General features: G+C 49.0%; 1 long non-coding RNA gene across 2 annotated transcripts in view; it reads right to left on the reverse strand.

Annotated features, from left to right (window-relative positions):
- Positions 1-258: 258 nt before the first annotated feature.
- The window catches only part of LOC118601665, a 28,713-nt gene continuing 16,485 nt past the window's right edge, over positions 259-12,486 (reverse strand). For both annotated transcript variants that reach the window (XR_004950487.1, XR_004950486.1), the window contains 3 exons: positions 6,313-6,460; positions 3,322-3,434; positions 259-2,488 (listed from right to left, as the gene is read on the reverse strand). This is a non-coding gene — a long non-coding RNA (uncharacterized LOC118601665). The remainder of the gene's footprint in view (positions 2,489-3,321; positions 3,435-6,312; positions 6,461-12,486) is intronic.

The raw sequence follows: 12,486 nt of genomic DNA on the forward strand, positions 1-12,486 counted from the left end.
AAAAGAAGTGGCGAATTTGTAAAAGAAGTGGTATAGACATCGGATTAGCTGGTGACGTTTTGGGTTTTCCAAGCTCCTCTCTCTAGTCTCCACGTTCTCCAAGGTGAATGAGCGTAGCTGATCAGTAGAGAATGTGTGTGCATAGAAAGTGCTGTAACAAAAGGAGTTAGAGGTCACAGAGCTTGCAGGTGGAAGTCAGTTCCAGATGAAAGAACCAGAGAAGTCTTCCTAGAAGTGGTGCCACTCGAGCCAGTAGAATTTGTATAAGTAGATATTTATTCATTGACGAATATCTATGAAGAAATTGTAACCACTCATGATCTTTGCCATAAATAAGACAGGACCACTGTCCTCGGGAATTGCTAGTCAAAACTGGGAAAGGATTTTACAGGCAAAAGAATGAATGGGAATCGGGGGAGAATAATTGGGGAGAAATAAGGGAAAATGGGTAGATGACAGCCAAATTATGGAAGTTTGTGGGTAAGAGCCTGGGAAATGAGGAGTTACTGAAGGTTTTCTAGCAAAGACATGAAAACATTGAGCTTTGAAACAGTCTGCCCATCAGAGTTCGTCTCTCACGGGGAGGCCAGGAAGCCAAAAGGCAGAGAAGACAGGGTGTCACATCTATAAAGGGTCTTAAATTGAAAATTTTGATATCATCTCCAAAGGAGCTTACATGTATAGTCATAGTAATCCATACATTGACAGGATAGAGAGACAATGTTTATCCACCTGATTTTACAATTTTGTCCTAATATTGATCCATACAACCTGTAATGCCTATAAAACTATACTCTTTATAAATCCTGTAATTAGCTTGCACATGAGACAAGTGCATTAACTTCGGATGTTTATATTAAAAACATTTATTTGTTAAATGGAAATATTTAAGATATCCTACCATTTGTGGAACCTGGAGATGTGAGTGTGTGTCTCTGTCTGTGCATGTGTGAGAAAAGGAGTGATAAAGACTTCAACCCCTGAGAGGCTCTGCTTGGAAACACAGCGTCATTATTTTTCACGAACTGATAATAGCCTCCTTCCTTCTGTAGTATGTTACGAGATTCTAAGAGGCGTCAGATGATCAAACAGATGGTGAATTATTACAGTTATTTCATTAATGTCAACTCTGCCCTTATCGTATTAGCGATGATCATATATCGTACCTTATTCTGACTTTGCAGGCACTCTGCACCAATTAATAGAACTGATTTCCAGTCCATTGACATTTTTAAAAGGCTTTAAAAGTAAACCATTTGATACAACTTAATTACAATGCTTCGAAATTCAGCTAAGATTAATGGAGTAAAGAAGAACACACATAAATTCTTGACAGACACACAGTGATTACTAAATTAAACTGTCACCAGAACGTGAAAGATACTCATTTGAATTTCAGTTAGCACTGAGAAATGAACCCCGTGAGCAGACGATATAAGAGCACACGTTAACCAATGCCAAGAACAAGAACCACTGGCCCCCGAGCACACGAGTCCACGCCCTCCCGCCATTGTCTGCCTTCTCCACAGGACCAGGCCAAAGCAGGAACTGAGCGCAGCACCTCGGTGGCGTTCTGCGAAGAGACAGACAAATGCGCAAACGTTTCCTAATTAAATCTCCCTCACTCTTCTTCCACGAGAGTCTAGTATCTTTGCTTTAGTATTGCCCCGTTTTTCCTTCTCTTTTAAAACCCGAATACTTCTGGGTATGGATTTGTCTGAGCATGAGGAGTCGCACTCAAAGCTGAAGAAAAGTAGAACATCTCACTCAGGGTCCTGGACTTGCATCTGGGTACAGGAACCGTGTGGGCTTGAGTTGGCTCTCTTTGGGGAGAGAAGGTGTATACATTTTGTTAGGAGGAGGCATATTTTTAACTATAAATATGAGAAGGATTGGTGTGTGTGATGTTGGATGAAGGAGTGGACTGTTGAGGGCATCTCTTGATTTTTGTCTATCCGACACCCTCATTTCCTGTGGGTTAATGCTCCCCTTCCATACCAACCATGTACTCATAGGAAGATGGACGACCCCAGCACTCCAATACCATCTCTCAGCACCAGACTGAGCAACTGACTCAGGCCCTAATAATGACACAGACCTTTACTCAGATTCTACTCTTGGACCCCAAGTGCTGGCCGAAGAGTAGGTCCTTCCCTGCTGTGTTTCTGTTTAAGCTGGAATAAAATCATTTAGGAGGTCAGGAGGCCCCAGGATGAAATGCAGAGTGCAGGGGAATAAAGTGCTGACTTCAGTAACTTTGGGAGTGAGTGGCGTCTGTAAGACCACAGGCCGGAGATGCCGCACGCAGGTGCAGCGCTGAGCTCTCGCTGATGCTGTTTCTGTGAGTGTCCAGGCTAAACTCTGCAACTGCCCAATACGTACACTGGAATTGGACGCTGAAGTAAACGGATGGCAGATGGCGAAAGCCAGGTTTCTTATTGCTGGAGTGGGAGGTCACCGATGAGAAACGGAAGGACGCTGGAGTAACCTATGGAATTATGAATGAGAGTTAGAGACATCAGTATGAACTTATACATAGCTTAATATCGATGCAGATGGTTGCATGTAGAAGTATTTATGGATATGCGTACACACACCAGTTGGTAAACACACTATCTCCTTCCTCTGTCAGCTAAGAAAGCCTAGAAGCAGACATCTAGATCTTAGTTTATAAGAGCATTCTCCAATAAAAGAAACCAGGGCTCCTTAGAGAAGCAGGAAAAAAGAAAAAAGGAAAGAAAAAGAAAAAGAAAGAAAAGAAAAGAAAAAAATGAGAGCAACCCACATAATGGGGTATGTCGAAGGAACCCAGGAGCTAACTGAAAGAGCTCTCGACGGCCAAATCTGAAACAATTAGAGCAAAAAAACAACAGTTTAAGTAAAACTGAATTATAACTCAATGTATAAAACAAATATCAAATATTCCATAGTGATATAAATGAATGATCAAATAAGTAAATGAAGGAGACTAGACAGATCTCCTATGGAGAATTCCTAGTGCGTGCGGGGTCGCACGCACCCTCAAGGGGCAAGGCTTCACTCCTGACCTCCGCGTGTGGGCTGAGCACAGCACCTTCCCCCAAAAGAGGACAAAGCATGAAGAGGGAGACAGAGAGCACAGCGTGGAAATCTGATAAAAACGATCTCAACCGGCTCATCGAAGTTCATCTCAGCAGTGATGACTTACATCGCTGGTGTGGACCTTGGATGTTATGTGATGAGCATGGCATCTTACCTCATCTTACCCAAAACACATAACCCCAGTGTGACCACGAAGAAAACCTCAGACGAATGCCCGTCAAGGGACATTTTACAAAATACCTGATCGGTCCTCCTTAGAAATGTTCAAGGTCATCAAAAAACAAGGACAGTCCGAGAAACTCGCAAGTAAGTGGAGTCCAAGGAGACATCGGGACTAAGTGTCGTGTGGGATCCTGGAGCAGAAAAGGGACATTGGGGAAAACGTGAGAAAAGTTTACAATAATGCATCGGGATTAGCTCATCAATCGTGGTAAGTGTACCATTCTAACGTAAGATGTCATTAGGGGACGCCTGGTGTGGGGTGTATAGGAACGTTCTGTGCCATCTTTATAATAACTCTACAAATCTCAAAATAAGATTTGTTCTAAAATAAAAAGGTTACTAAAATAAAATTAAGAGTTAACTAAAAACCAAACCCACACCAGCAGAGGCAGGTTGGTGCCAGCAGCGGCTTCCCGGCTTGGGACCGTCTGAGTCCCCCCAGCTCCCGTTGGCCGCCATAGTTGCTACAGACGCCCTGCTTTCTGCCCTGGGACCCCTCGCTCTGTTTTTCAAGTCCACCTGGGTTCCCCTTCTTCCTCCACCCTTAGCACTTCATAAGACCCAGCCGAGGGTCCCTTGTCCTCCACGTCATGGTGTCTAGGCCCAGGCCGGACATCCAGGCAAAACAACGGGTGAGCAGGAGTTCTCACTCAAGGGCCGTGGGCGCTTAAAGAGACGACCAGGTACCACAGCCACCCGGCTCCTGCTGCTTCTGCCCACTCTAGCCGGAGGCTTTATCAGGAAAGAAGATCAAATGTATTCCCAGAGTCTCAAGACCAAGAACATTCTCAGGCTCTGAAGTTCCAAGTAATCCCTGCTCTTCCTCTAAGGTAATGCACAAGATTCTGTGTTGCAAATAGCTTTTAAATAGCTGCAAATCATGCACTTGGCCCATAATACTTGTCCTGGCCCTAGACTCACGTCCTAGAGTTCTCCCTCTCCCTATTCCTTATCTCCACTGCCTTCACCTCCCTGTACCCCGAAGCATCAGCTGAGCACTACAAAGACACCGGGGAAAACAGATAAAGGAGACCGGAGCGCGGGGGCAAACAGGCGAGTGGGAAAATCGTGCCCCGCAAAGAACGGTCACAACGGACACGGAGACAGCCGGGGTCCGAAACAAGGCCACGGCCGTGAGCCGGCAGGGGGTGCCGCCGAGTGTGGCGCGTGCCTCGGTGCCACGACGCCCCAGTCACGACAGAGGGTGGAGACACCAAAAAAAAAAAAAAGTGTGCACTTTATCGGGAAAAAGTCAAGAGACGCCTGAAGGAGAGCCCAAGAAAGGCTGAGCACCGACGGCAGGAAATGGGGTGTGTTTACTGGCTGCTGTGACAAATTACCCCACACTCGTGCCGTAAAACCACGGACGTTTATTCTTTTCACAGTTCCGGTGGGTAGAGGTCTGAAATCAACGGGTCAGCGAGGCTCTGCTCCCTTGACAAGCTCTAACAGATCATTTTTTTCCACCTCTCCCAGCTTCCTTGGCTTGCAGGCCTTGCTTGGCTTGTGACCACGTCCACCCAACCTCTGCCCCCCTCTGCACATGGCCATCCTCTCTGAGTCCATGTCTTCCCTCCGTCTCTTATGAGGACACTCGTAATTGGATTTCAAGCCCCCTTGGGTAATCTAGGATAATCTCATCTCAAAACTGCCTGCTTTTATTTAATTATATTCACAAAAACCCCCTTTTTCCAGAAAGGCCATATTCAAAGGATCTGGGACACAAACATATTTTGCGGCGGGGGTGTGGGGGACCATTCAAGCTACTACATAGAACTTAAGAGAAAGGATTGAAGTCACTGTCTCTCTTAAGCATTAAGAAACAAACATCTCAAGTGTGGATGTTTGATAGTCGATGATAAACATTATTTTCACACATTGGGCACAGCAGGGGTGCGATGCATTTGTGCCTTTTTCGATTTCAGCCCTGCAGTTTAAAAAACACAGAAGCCCACACTCCACCCCAGACGGAATGGGAATCTGCAGGGGATGGGGCTTGGGCATCCATTTTTTCAAAGCTCTGCTGGTGATTCTAATGTGTAGCCAGGGTTATGAACTAGGAGAGATGGGAAAGGCTGTGGGCACAGAATTTGTTATGAGTGTCCCAGCCCACTCTGAGAGCGAGCAGAAGAGTGGCTTGTCTCCCACCCCCCGCCCTTTGGGCTCACTGACCCAAGCAAAAATGCCACCATGCCCAGTCATCAGGCATTGCTGAGCATTCGAGGGCAAGAGACATGCCCTAGGACCCGCCCCTCCGGAGCAGGGACACTCGGGGACATAATGGAGTAGATTTCCTTCTCGCCACCAGTGTCTGAGCCATCTCCCAGACACACGTGCATTCACCCCACGTGTAAGTCCATGACCACAAGTGAATCACACCTCTTTCTGTACGAGGTCCTCCTTCCCAAACAGGTGTATCTCACCCAGCTCGCAGTGGTCCTGCTAAAAACAGTGTTTTCCTGGAAGTGCTCTCCCAGAAGAAAATCACATCTGTATGTAATTGAACCCGCTCTTTTCTAATTAGTTTATGCACGAAGAGCTAGATCAGATGAGAAAGAAGAGTCAACTCATCGGAGTTATTAGATTTGCATTGCAAGGAAAATTAGATCTGCCTCTCCCTAAAACAAATATGCGCCCTCAGTCACATAATAGAAAAATGCATCGAACAGCATCTAAAATGAAGTACTGATGTGCCTCATTTGTTTTCAATGATGCTTTTTTACATGGGGGACATCTAAGGAAGTACCATTTAAACAGAAATGGAGCCGGACTGACCTGCCTTTGAAAGGGAACAAGTAACTCACTGTCCTGTAATCACTACTTGGATCCATTGAAACGGTCACTCCAAGTGACTCCTTGGGCTTCATACCAATCAGTCTCAAAGCTACAGGCAAAGCCCGAGAGGACAATGTCCCATTGTTCAGAATAAGAAAAAGATGATTAGTTCCTTCTCGAGGTCATTCAGACTTAGCAAAAGAGAAAACTGAAGACAAAGTAAAAAATACTCACTCTTTCATGTCGATTTTGGGTTGGGGGAAGGAGAGAGGGGACCATAACAGGGTTCTGTGGGACGGTGACTCCGGACTCAAGCGCTCACAGAGAAGGGCGTTAACTAAGGAACATGATGCTTCTTCTTCTTTTCTCTCAGAATCACCACCTTCCATAAGGTAATAAAAGAATAAATAGTCTCTTTACATAAGAAAATAACACAAATAGTAAGTCATGATGTGGTGGTCATTACTTATGCCTCTCAAATTTCCCTGGATCGTCTCTTGGGCCCAGGACCCTGAAGTAGGGTATGAGCATGTCACTTGCTTTGGCCAATGAAATGGTGGGAGGAGTGACATGTGTAACTTCCGGGCCATGGTGTTTAAGGACCTGTGTGTGACTTGCTGCTCCCTCCCACGTCCTCAGCGACCAGCAGCACCCCAGAGAGTGGTGGCCCCACCAGCCTGGCTCCCAGAACGAGGCCATGAGAAGCAATAGCACTGGTCAACCCACAGTGGAAATGAACACCTGATCTGCCGTTAGATGGCACTTCGATGTGGGGGTGCAGTTACCGTAGCCTCACCCAGCCTAATCAGACCCGAATGTGTGACATGAAGAGAAAAACGTTCAGCTTTATAAAATTCAAGTCAACTATGACATAGCATTTTTATACCTATCAAATTAGCAAAAAAAGAAATTAAACGATAAAAATCTGATGCTAGGAATACTTGGGGTAAAAAACATTACTGACAACTATATAACTTGATACCAGATCTCGGGAGCGTTATCTAGTGCTATCTAACGAGAATCAAAAAATATTCACATCCTTTAGCCCAATCATTCCTTTCTGGGGATTTATTTTTATGGAAATAATCCCAAGGAGCTATTGAGAGTTGTTTACAGCAGCTCTGTTCGTGATGGTCCAAAACAGGAAAAATCAAAATGCATGACAATTAGGTAAGGTTAATAAACTATAGCACATCAAATATTTAATATGTAAATTACTAAAACCGGTGGAACAGTGACTATGACACAAAGTTCAGTGAAAAAGTAGCCCCCTCTGCCTGCTAACTGTAACCACACAGACCTTTAGCTCCAATGGAATAAACAGCTTTTTCCACTAGAATATACGCCCCACGTGGGCAGGATTTTTCTAGTCCTGTTCCCCACCACATCGTGGGGGCCCGGAACAATGCCTGGCATGGGGAAGATAGTCTGGCATATGTTCTGGTGAGGTAATTAACTAATTAATTCATCTTTATAAAAACCTCCAAAGCCAAGTATAATGTGAATGTCCCCAAGTGATAACTAGAGGGAAAAAATGAGTTTTTGAGAGGTTTTTTTATTTGGTTGGTTTTTAGAGGGTTTTTTTTTTTTTGGCACATTTTTCTAGAAGGTTTCAGCATTTTTAAGGACTCTCTCTGAAAGAATGCCTAACTCCTCAGTTCTCCTTCTCCACACAGTCTCTCCTGTGAAGTGTTTCTTCTGTAATCTTCACAGTGGAGGGAAGGCTGAGAGGTACACTTAGAAACCAGGCAGAGGACAGGAGGAAGCCATATCGGGGATCTGTTTCTCTTGTCTGAGTTCTGGTCCTGGCTCCAGTAGTGCCCTCAGGGCCCAGAAAGAAGGATAACGTCTTGGATGAGAACACGAATGTAAGAAAACGAGTAAACTATACGAAGAGTTAGACGAACGTTGGGGATTCAGCTTCCTCCTCTACCTGCTTCCTAGGGTGATTATAAGAAGCCGAAGAGAAGGTACATGCCAGGGCTGAGTATACAATAAAGCCCTTTGACAAGGCTCACGTTGGGAGGGAATCGTGGGTGAGGTGGCGAGAGCATGTGGAAAAACTTATTGGGGTGGCTGTGGCCGCTGTGAGCCTGGATCATCGTTTCCTCCCTAAAGCTCAGCATGGAGGAGGGAGACAGCTGCTCAGATGTCCACGGCCTACTGGCTGGTCCAAACACAGGTCTCCTTCCCGCCCCTGCCCCTGCACAGCCGGCACACGCCCAGGGGACGCCAGTGAGGGCTGCTGGAAACTGGAAGATCAGCCAAGGCTCCATCCATCAGAGCAGCTCTGGCAACGGGTGAGGGAGGAGACGAGTCCCAGGTGCTCCCCATGTTAGTTACCTAGCGCCGTGTAACAAATCCTCCCAAAACTTAGCGGCTGGAAACAACACACATTTATCACTTTATAATTTCTGTCCGTCAGAATCCCAGATGTGGCTTAGCTCAGTGCCTCTGGCTCAGGCTCTCTCAGGGGATTTTAGTCAAACTGTCAGCCAGAGCTGCGGTTTTATCCAAAGGCTCGGTTGGAGTAGAGGGGATCCATTTTCAAGCTCACTCATGTTGCTTAAAAATGTCCTTCTTGACACATGGACCTCTCCATGGAGCTGCCTTACAACATGGAAGCTGGATTCTCCAAGGATGAGTGATCCAAGAGAGAGCGAGCACCCAAGATGGGATCTTTTTTTTTTTATATCTTAATCTCAAAAGTGACATCTCATCGCTTCTGCCTTATTCTATTTGTTAAAGGAGAATCGGTAAGTCCAGCACCCACTCAAGAAGAATTACAGAAGGGCATACATACCAGGAGGCAGGAATCGTTGGGGTGCATCCTGGAGGCTGCCTACTACCCTCCTTCTGCCACACATTCACCCCACGAATGGCGATGTTTACGCTTCGGCCAGAAGCTATGCCGCCTACCTACCACGCTCGACACACTGCAGGTCCAGTCCTGTGCCCAGAACGCTCCCCAACGGTTTAGAAAACTGGGAAGATCTCATCAGGTCAACATGCAAGAAGAACCACCTGGAAACCCACAGCCTAGGTTCACCCCACCTCTAATACTATCCCAGTCGATTCAGGCCGATATAACAAAAATACCATACATTGGGTGGCTTACAAATAACTTACTTCTCACAGTTCTAGAGACGAGAAGCCCAAGATCAAGGTGCCAGCAGGTTCGGTACCTGGGGAGAGCCCACTTCCTGGCCCCTAGATGCCCGTCTTCTCGCTGTGCCCTCATGCGGCAAAGGGGCGAGAGGGTTCTCTGGGGCCTCTTGTCTAAGTTCCCACTCATGAGTCTCCACCTCTATAACCTAACCCCCTCCCACCGAATCCACCTCTAAATACCACCGCAGTGGCCATTAGGTTTCAACACAGGAATTTCGAGGAGACACAAACATACAGCAAACACACGCCAACTTAGCACAAAACGATGAACTTGTTACGGAACCATAAAGAATTGGGGTTAAGGGCGTGCGCTCTGGACCCAGGCTGTCTGGGCTCCCGTCTTGATTCTACCCCTTAACGATTGTGTGACCTCAGCCGAGGTTCTCGCCCTCTCTCAGTCCATTTCCTCATCTGTACAATGGGACCTGCCTCACAGGGCCGTGCTGAGGATGAGAGGAAGCATAGGTAAAAGACCTGGAACAGCGTTTGGCACCCAGCAAACTCTCAATAAATGCTAATAGTCGATTCATCCTGTTCGTCGTTGGTGATTTCAACAACGAGATCATCTATGTTGACAAAGGGGTTGGGGGCTGATCGTTTTGCCCGAATTTCCCTCAGCAGCCATGGACTTCTGAATATGGTGTTCGAGCAGTTTTCAAACGGAAGAAAAATTTCCGCGAAAGGCCGAGTTCCGTGCACTGCGCGTAGACGCTTGGCCGTCTGGCTTCGCTTGGGCCACCATGAGCCGCGACAGTGTCAGGAGCGGGATGGTTCGCTCTGCTCACCCACAGACGTGGCCTGGACGCTCCCCGCTCCAGGCCGTCTTCAGGAGGCATGACGCCCCTCAACTCTGCGATCCCCATAAATCAGGCCCCCGAGTCCAACCCCCAAACCTGCGGTGCAGGGGTTCTTGGCAGCACGCTTTTCTCTTGTTAGCTTATGGCTTTTTGTCTAATTATTTAGTCCTGTAACGCGACTGGTTGCGACTAGAGAAGTGATGATTTGAGCTGCGATTTCTCACGCGAGCCGAGCGTGGGTCTCCCGTCCCGGTCCCTTGGTGAATTTAAAAGCGAGGGCAGCAGATGCTGGCGAATCCCTCAGAGCGGACTCCAGTCCCGGAGAGAAAGCCAAGCAGACAACACCCAAACAAGGGCAGACGGGAGCTGGGACAGACAAGGGGGCACGAATAGCTCCTGGTGCCACTTGTCACGGTGCCCGCTGACAGCACCAAGCGCTGTGACCACCTCGGCGTGGGCTCGGCCCCTCGGGGGTGACGAGCCCGGCCCCCCCCCCCCCACCCGCTCTCCTGCTGCTCCAGGTCACGGGGGCTGCATCGCGGCCGAAGCTCCGCCTCGTCATCCTCCCAGAAGCATGCTCGCTGCCCCTGCTCCGCATTCCTTCCGAGAAACACGTTTTCTCTTTCGGCCCTGTGTTCCCTGCTCCTCAGACTTGGGTGTCTGCAAAACAGCTGGATGGCCTGAAAAAAATACCAGTTGGATCCCCATCCCGCTGCTGGCTAAGCGAGCTCGGCCAAGTCCCCTCGTCGCTCTGAACTCCCGTCTTCTATGTCTAGAAGAGAAGGGGTGAGCAGCGGAGGGTCCCGCGGCGCCGTTCAGTCCTGTGTTTTTGACTCTCTAAGTGGGTGGCAATGGGTCACAAGCTCCCTGCTGCCCACCGCTCATCAGAGAGTAGGACGTCCCTGTGCCCCACAGGCCGCTCACACATGCTCCCTCCTCCCCGCCCCACGAGCCCAGCCCGTGAGTGGGACAGGACAGGCCCCCCGAGTCCCTCCCCCAGAGGCTGGGCGAATGAGCCTGGTTTGAAGACCCCGGCCTGAGGGGGGAGGTTGTTTGTCAAAAAAAAAAGGTGAGTAAATAAATTAAGATTGTCTTACAGGAAACATGCTCGGCAATGAAGCCTAAATCCGCGGAGTGTGTGTGTGTGTGTGTGTGTGTGTGTGTGTGTGCGTGTGTGTGTGCACGCGCGCGCGTATGTGTGTAGGGTGTATGTGGGGTGGGGGGAAGAAGGGGGATGTTTATGGCCAGATCCACCTTTCCAACAACAGTTGACGCTAGGATAAAAGGACTTTGTTGGCATCAGAAGAGAAAATCACTATACAGGACATTTTGGGAGACGCCGGTGAGACTTGACTATGGGCTGTACATACATATTAGCACCGTGTAAGTGTTAACTCTTCTGAACTTACTAATTACACTGGGATCCTGAAAACGCCTGCGCGTGTTCTCAGCACTCAGAGGACGAAGGGTCACGGCGTCTACGACCGATTCCCGAATGCTTCAGTACATCATGAAAATCCCAAGTCCGCGTACAGAGAGCGCTAAAAGCTCACGCGGCAGCGCTGACCACAGGCAGGCGCAGGGCCCGGCCAGGCGGACGCCCAGCGCAGTGTGCGCGGAGCTTTTCCGTTAGTGAAGTTAGCCCACCCTCTTGGTTCCAACACATCGGGATCAGGGCCAAGAAGCTGAGCTGGCCTGGCACAGCTGCGTTTCGCCGGAGTGACCCCAGGGAGGGAGGCCATCGGCTGGGGAGAAAGGCAGGCCGCCATGACCGAAGGCCACCCAAACGTAGCGGGCCGCCAAGAGGGGCGGCCCCTCAGCCCGGGAGGTTGTTGGGGGGTTTCTTCCCAGGGGCACCCGACCTGACTCTTCCTAGTCGTAAACAGGGCTGCTACTCGGGCCGACCGCCCACCTCGCCCCCGACAAGCATCCGTGCTTTGTCTCCTTCCTACACCTCTACTTCGCATTTTGGTTTCTGATCAGGGTGAGATCAGCGCTGGGCCAGGCTGCCCCCGGGAGGCAGGAGAGCTGGGCCCTTGGCCACCTGTGCCACCCGGCCACGCCTCAACGCCACCACTCAGCCCAACAGACGTCACGGACCCAAGACCTGTTAAAAGGGATTAGACGACCACAGGCCTTTCGAATGCCGTCGCCTATCTCAAATCACTGTGATCGCTTCTGTAAAGACACATCGTTACGGCCACGAAAGAGGGGGCATCCGCCAGCACATCGTGCCCGGGTCGTCGCGGATGAGGGAGGGGCCTGGGGGGCGGACCGCACACAGAGGGCTTGGAGGACCAAACCGCGGTCGCCTGGCTTTCCCCAGACCTTTCGCTCCTCCTCTCGCGGCAGCACCTGCAGCTCAGGAGCCTGCCATCCCTTCTGCAGGTGTTTTCGTTTTCTTCTTCTTCACTTCCCCGACTTTTGGTGTCCTTCGAGTCCT

Source organism: Rousettus aegyptiacus, unplaced genomic scaffold, assembly GCF_014176215.1.
Source record: "Rousettus aegyptiacus isolate mRouAeg1 unplaced genomic scaffold, mRouAeg1.p scaffold_m13_p_4, whole genome shotgun sequence".
Classification (NCBI taxonomy): Eukaryota; Metazoa; Chordata; class Mammalia; order Chiroptera; family Pteropodidae; genus Rousettus; species Rousettus aegyptiacus.